The following is a 6,677-nucleotide window of genomic DNA, read 5'->3' as shown; positions in this document are numbered from 1 at the left end:
AGACGATCGGAATTTCGGATAAATCATGTTCTATTTCTAAACGGAAAAAAGTCAGATGGGGCCCACACATGGTCGGAATATCCGATGAAAAAGTTCCGTCTGACTTTTCATCGGTTCATTAGGAGACTATGAGAATTTTACATCCATCCATTTTGGTCCACAGAGGTTTCCTTTCAAAGTTCAGATACACATTTGGCCTGTGAAGTAACTTCGACTTGACTGGTGCTGTGCTTGTAGTGTCTCTACCGTAGGTTTAGAGTTCCATTCATATTTGTGGGGAAAAAGTTTTTAGACTAACCATATAAATACCATGGATGGGAATGCATAGAGAGGTAAATATGCACCAGGATGGGGTTCTAAGTTAGATAAGTTTATGGAGGTAATTGGATTTTCTACCAAAAGTGTAGTTGTACGTTAAACAGGAAAAACAATTTTAGTGTAACATACTTGTCACAGCAAAGATATATTGAATTATGTGAGCACTTGTACAGTATCTATTTAAATGCTCTTTTACTATAATCTACGGTATGTATATGTTTGATATTCATATTAAAAATTGTTTGCACTTTCATGTGTAATTGCTTTCTAACAGTTTTGATTACTATGTTCATATGATTATTTAAACTTATGTTGTTTGCTTTTTTAAATATGTGAGAGTGAGAGTGAGACTATTGCCTTTTTTACAAATACAATACTGTATGTAATTTACAAGAAGAAGGCAACACCTTCAATAACCCCAGATTCTAAAAATTGTTGGTGATTTCTAAGTTTTCTCCTATCCTTTCTCGTTGTCCCCAGTCTTGGGTGGATTTTTGTTTGACATTTAAATTTTTTTTGAATATTCTTTTTGATTCTCTTTGGTTAGTGAGGTCAAATCCACATCTGTTTGAGAGTGAAGAGAAAATTCAAAGGAAAAGAGTAAAAAAAAAATTCTAGAATGAATGAATTTGAATGTGAACGTGGTTATCGTTCAGGGAAATTTTATTCATAACAAAATCAAATGTTAAGCACAAACTACATTTTAAAGTACTTTTGAACAACATTTGTTAGTGCAGAATTAAAGGGAGTAAATCTTGCCTTCCCAACAATCCTTAGTCAGCGCTGGCATCTTCTCCTGTGTACTGGGTTTCGCCCATCTTTATTAGCTGGGACAGGATGATGTCACTCCTGTGCATGCATCCTGGCACACAGGATTGGCCCGGCCGATGTAAGCTAAATTGTGCATGCACAGCTCAGTTTACAGGCTGGGGATCACTGTGAGCAGGTAGGTAGGTGTGTTTTATTGCAGAAGAGACATTTCATAGGGTGAATGACAGCATTGCTCAGCATAAAGCATAGTTAGTGTCAGATGGAGGTCAATCTCTAGTCTCTAGGTATCTCTCGAACCTACTGGCAAAAAATCATAGCCAAAAAAAAGTTTTAACTCCTGAAGGTTTATGTAAATAATAAGTTAACTTCACTCTGATACTCTACACCACAATTTACAAGTTAAATAAAATCCTTAACTTCAGCCTAACCTCTAAGCATGACCTTTGACTAAAACACTAATCATAACCCTTAACATGAACATCTCCTTAATCCTAATTCCTAATCTAACCATTGCTTAAACAAATCTCTCTTCGACCTAGATTTACTTATTCACTTATTTGTGGGTCTGTGTAAACAATTCATTCAAATTATACTTAACCAAGTGGTCCCTTACTCTATACTGTAAAGCTTGCACATAGGTTGCAATCTGTCAATACAATCTTTTTTAGATCTACCACCAACAATGTAGTGCAAGGGCCTGTCTGTTTTGATAAAGATGATTTGATAGTTTAGGTAGGTCCTAATTTTATGAGTTTTTTTAAAAATCTAAATTTTATTGTACAAACATTGTACAGTAATGACACATACACGCGATCAGGCTTTTGCCCGGTCAAATCACATTGGAATTCTGACAGAATTCCATCTGAGAAAAATAGAACATGTTCTATATCTAAACTCTGATGGAATTCATCAGAATTTCCGATGAAAAAACTCTGATGGAATGTCCATCTGACTTTTTCCATCGGAAATTCCGATCGTGTGTACAAGGCATTAGGTTTCTAACATGTATGGTGAACTCTGAAGGCTTGTTTAGTCCGGGGGGTACTTCCCTTACCCCCTGGCTCTGACTCCAGCAGGCTCTGACACTCTGTTTCTCTTCCTGAATCTCCTGTCTGTGGGAAGGGCCTCAGCATCATCACATTTCTCTGTGTTGAACTAGATGGACTTGTGTCTTTTTTCAACCAGACTATTTAACATACACTGCAGGGCCATTAACCCTGCTTTAGGTAGGGTGGGGGTAAGAATATAACCACAGCCTGAAGCACCTTAGTGAGGAGGTTGCAGGGAGTGGGACCTGTCACAAGGATACTGGAGCCAAGAGTAAGGTAATTTAAAGTATTACTTCTTACCTATGCACTCCTAGACTAATTGAGCTTTAAATCTTTGCAGTGCAGGGTGGGGGAAGTGGGTGCACTACATGGATTTTTTTTTTTTACATTTCCAGGGTTCACCTTTAAGTCGCTATTTAAAACCAAATTAAATTAATTGCAGGTGCAATTGACTTGCATTTTGCCTGCTTCCACAGCTTCTCAGTTTCTGTAGACTTGTACAGGGAGAAGCAGCTCTAAAATAAACTAAATCTTATCAGCGAAAAATATAGAGTACATATAGAGCTTGCACAGTATACTAAGGGAATGAGTCCAAAAAGCATTACCGTCCCGGGTAGAAAAATGAATATATGTTCCCAATTCTGGGATATGGCATGGGACTGTGCGAATGCGATTTGGAATATGTATTATGATTACAGAGAGTTTACTGAGAAACCGCAGGGATCATACATGATAGACAAGACTTGTATAGATAAAAAATATAATTTAATTGACATTGGACATGTAAATATACATATAGAATAAAAAACATGATCACATAAGATGATATATTTCACCAAAAGTGGGGTGACAAAATGATGTATGCACGGGGTCCATCATGTTTCGCCCTTCGGGGCTTCTTCAGGGACAAGAATGCATACTATATAGCATACTATATAATCTATAAATGAAAAACATGTAAGTATAGTACATTTCATACTTTCACGTATTTTCACGTATTATATAGACCACAAACATAATGCGGACATAGCCGCAATTTCTAAAACTATGAAAGTCAGCATATTTAGTACAAAAGCAAAAGAACAAAAAGCGGCGCCCTCTAAGCGTAGTATAGAGTTTAATAGAAAACACAAACAACAATAATTCTTATGAGGGGTTACTCACAAGACTGCAGGGGGTACAGGCAATAAAAATACTGGTATCATCTGTGGCTGGCGTCCGGAGTACATGAACTCTGCTATGTTGGTCTTATCGCAGGCTTCAGGCAATCAGCGTGATGGATTATCCACAGGGTAGGGGCCGGGTGCGGCGTCTCTGAATGTCCCTGGATGGTGACACAGCGCTGGTACGAAGGGAGAAACAGGAACGCCACATTCGGCGTGGTGGAACGCAGCCGTGGAGCGCAAGCAGCAGAGCGTCACTTCCGGATTCAGTCTCAGGGCGGTGCACGCGTTCGAGGCATGCGTGCCTCTTCGTCAAGGCTCTATGGGGGCCATCTTAGATGAGGGACAGAAGAACAGCTCAAACGGAGCTGATAGGTTGATGCTAAATTACCTGGAAATCGACTTAACAAAAGACAATAACAAATAAGGAAATACATTCTGACAAATCTCACAAGGGACTGGTCATTGTTAAAGGAAAGAGGGAAAGGAACTACAATTATTAATCAATAATTATTATTATTATTACACAATTATTGCGCAACTAATAGAATGTATGTGTATGGGAATTGTAATGTTAAAACAAGAAGCAATTACTATGAGACTAACAGAGTCTTTTTGTTAATGATAAAATCAAGAAAAAAGATTATATTAAAAAAAAAAATTCGATTAAAAAAATTCGATTAAAAAGATTGATATTCTTATTAGACAGTTGTTCCAACACTAGTTTTTAGGGGATCAGTGTTTGGGGTAGACTACTATTGAGTAGATTTACGCTAAGAACAAAGTTATCCATTCAGTGGGTGCAAAGTGAGATGGATATAGAACGTGCGCAGCGGGCATACACCTCTGCGCATAAGTGTGCGCACCTATATAGAGGCACAAAGAGATGCGCACACGCACACAAATCACACTGATGGATATATATGGCTTGATTATCAATATGTATGGTACATGGAAAATTGTGGAAATTAATGAAATATGTAGTCTAGAATCTAGAAGAGAAGGAAATACTATAATCCAGACCGGGTTTTGAGGAATTATTAAATCAGAATAAGATCATATTTCAATAAAAAATTACAGTAAAATATTAAATTGCAGTAAAATACTACAAGAAAATATTACATTATTAAAATATTACAATATAAAAATATATTATTATAAAAAAAGAGATATCATAATAAAATATTGATCTCTAGGCCCTCGTTAAGGCCTCGGGGCGATAAACAATCTAAGGTGAAAATCCAATAGTTTTCCCTTTCGCAGAGTTTTTTGTATCTTTCAGCCTGAGGGAGAAGTCTGGAGATGGCCTCTATGACCCAAACACGAAGTTCTGAAGAGGATTGTTGATGGACCTCTTTAAAATGCCTGGCAACGCTGTACTTGTCCAGGCCTTTTTCATGAAATTGCGATGTTCACCAAACCTCTTCCGTAGTGTCCGAATGGTACAGCCCACATAGAAGAGGCCACAGGGACAGGTAAGACAGTACACCACATATTCAGAAGAACATGTAAAAAAGTCTGGTAAGGTGTACTGCTTGCCTTTACATATGAAATCTTTCTGTCGATGGGTTACATGGGGACAGGTGAGACAACGAGCTTTCTTACACTGATACATCCCTTTAATGTGAAAAAATGTTAGGGAAGGGGTGTTGCTGTTGCCTCTGTTGTTATTCTTAATCTTGCTGGGCGCTATACTTGCCTTTATATTTTTGGCTCTTCTATAGCTTACTATCGGGCATTCAGCTAAAGAGGTCTTAAGGTGTGGATCTTCTTTTAAATAGATCATTTCCTACAGCCCCTAGTGGCGAATCTTCCTTCCTACATTAAGGATGTTACACATCTACTCCAGATGCTACAACCCTATCAGTATAAAAAGTCCTATCGCTGGCTTTCCCTGTATGCAGTATCATTGTATACATCGATACCCCATGATGTGGGGATTCTAGTTACCCAATATTTCCTAAACCAAGACCCATTGCTTAATCCCCGACAAATCCACTTTCTACTGGATTTGCTCAAATATTGTCTCACACACAACTATTTCGAGAATAATGGTGAGTTTTTTATACAGGTTCAAGGAACAGCCATGGGAGCCAATTTTGCACCTAGTTATGCAAATTTGACCATGGGCTATTGGGAACTCCACTATATATGGTATAACAATCCGTTTGCGTCTCATCTTGTATTTTTCGGCAGGTACATAGATGATATAGTTATCATCTGGGATGGCCCCGATGAGCTAATCCCTAAGTTTCTTGAACACTGTAACTCCAACACCATGGGCCTATCTTTTACAGCAGTTACTGATGATAAAACCTTAGCCTTTTTAGATCTGGAGCTCTCATATGATAATACCACCATCTGCGCCCAAAATTTTGTGAAACCCACTGCTGGGAATTCTTTTCTACACTATCGGAGTTGCCATCATCCCCGATGGTTAAAAAACATCCCGAAAAGTCAATTCTGTCGCCTGAAGCATAATTGTACTAGACATAAGGACTACATTACTCATGGTCTTAAACTGAAAGACAAGTTTTCTGAAAAGGGATATCCTGAAGATCTTATTGAAGGTGCTTTCCAACATTATTCCAATACTGAATTAGTTCCCAGAACGCACAAGACACAGGATGAAAAAGAAGAGACAACACCCGTAGTGCGCTTTGTCACACAATTTCACAGCCAATTCAGACAAATGGAGAGGATCCCTGTCAAACATTGGCCTATTTTAAAAGAAGATCCACACCTTAAAACCTCTTTAGCTGAACGCCCAATAGTAAGCTATAGAAGAGCCAAAAATATAAAGGCAAGTATAGCGCCCAGCAAGATTAAGAATAACAACAGAGGCAACAGCAACACCCCTTCCCTAACATTTTTTCACATTAAAGGGATGTATCAGTGTAAGAAAGCTCGTTGTCTCACCTGTCCCCATGTAACCCATCGACAGAAAGATTTCATATGTAAAGGCAAGCAGTACACCTTACCAGACTTTTTTACATGTTCTTCTGAATATGTGGTGTACTGGCTTACCTGTCCCTGTGGCCTCTTCTATGTGGGCCGTACCATTCGGACACTACGGAAGAGGTTTGGTGAACATCGCAATTTCGTTGAAAAAGGCCTGGACAAGTACAGCGTTGCCAGGCATTTTAAAGAGGTCCATCAACAATCCTCTTCAGAACTTCGTGTTTGGGTCATAGAGGCCATCTCCAGACTTCTCCCTCAGGCTGAAAGATACAAAAAACTCTGCGAAAGGGAAAACTATTGGATTTTCACCTTAGATTGTTTATCGTCCCGAGGCCTTAACGAGGACCTAGAGATCAATATTTTATTATGATATCTCTTTTTTTATAATAATATATTTTTATATTGTAATATTTTA

Source organism: Rana temporaria, chromosome 8 (genome assembly GCF_905171775.1).
Source record: "Rana temporaria chromosome 8, aRanTem1.1, whole genome shotgun sequence".
NCBI classification, from domain to species: Eukaryota; Metazoa; Chordata; class Amphibia; order Anura; family Ranidae; genus Rana; species Rana temporaria.
The sequence above is the reverse complement of the archived record's forward strand: the minus strand, read 5'-3'. Positions refer to the sequence as shown.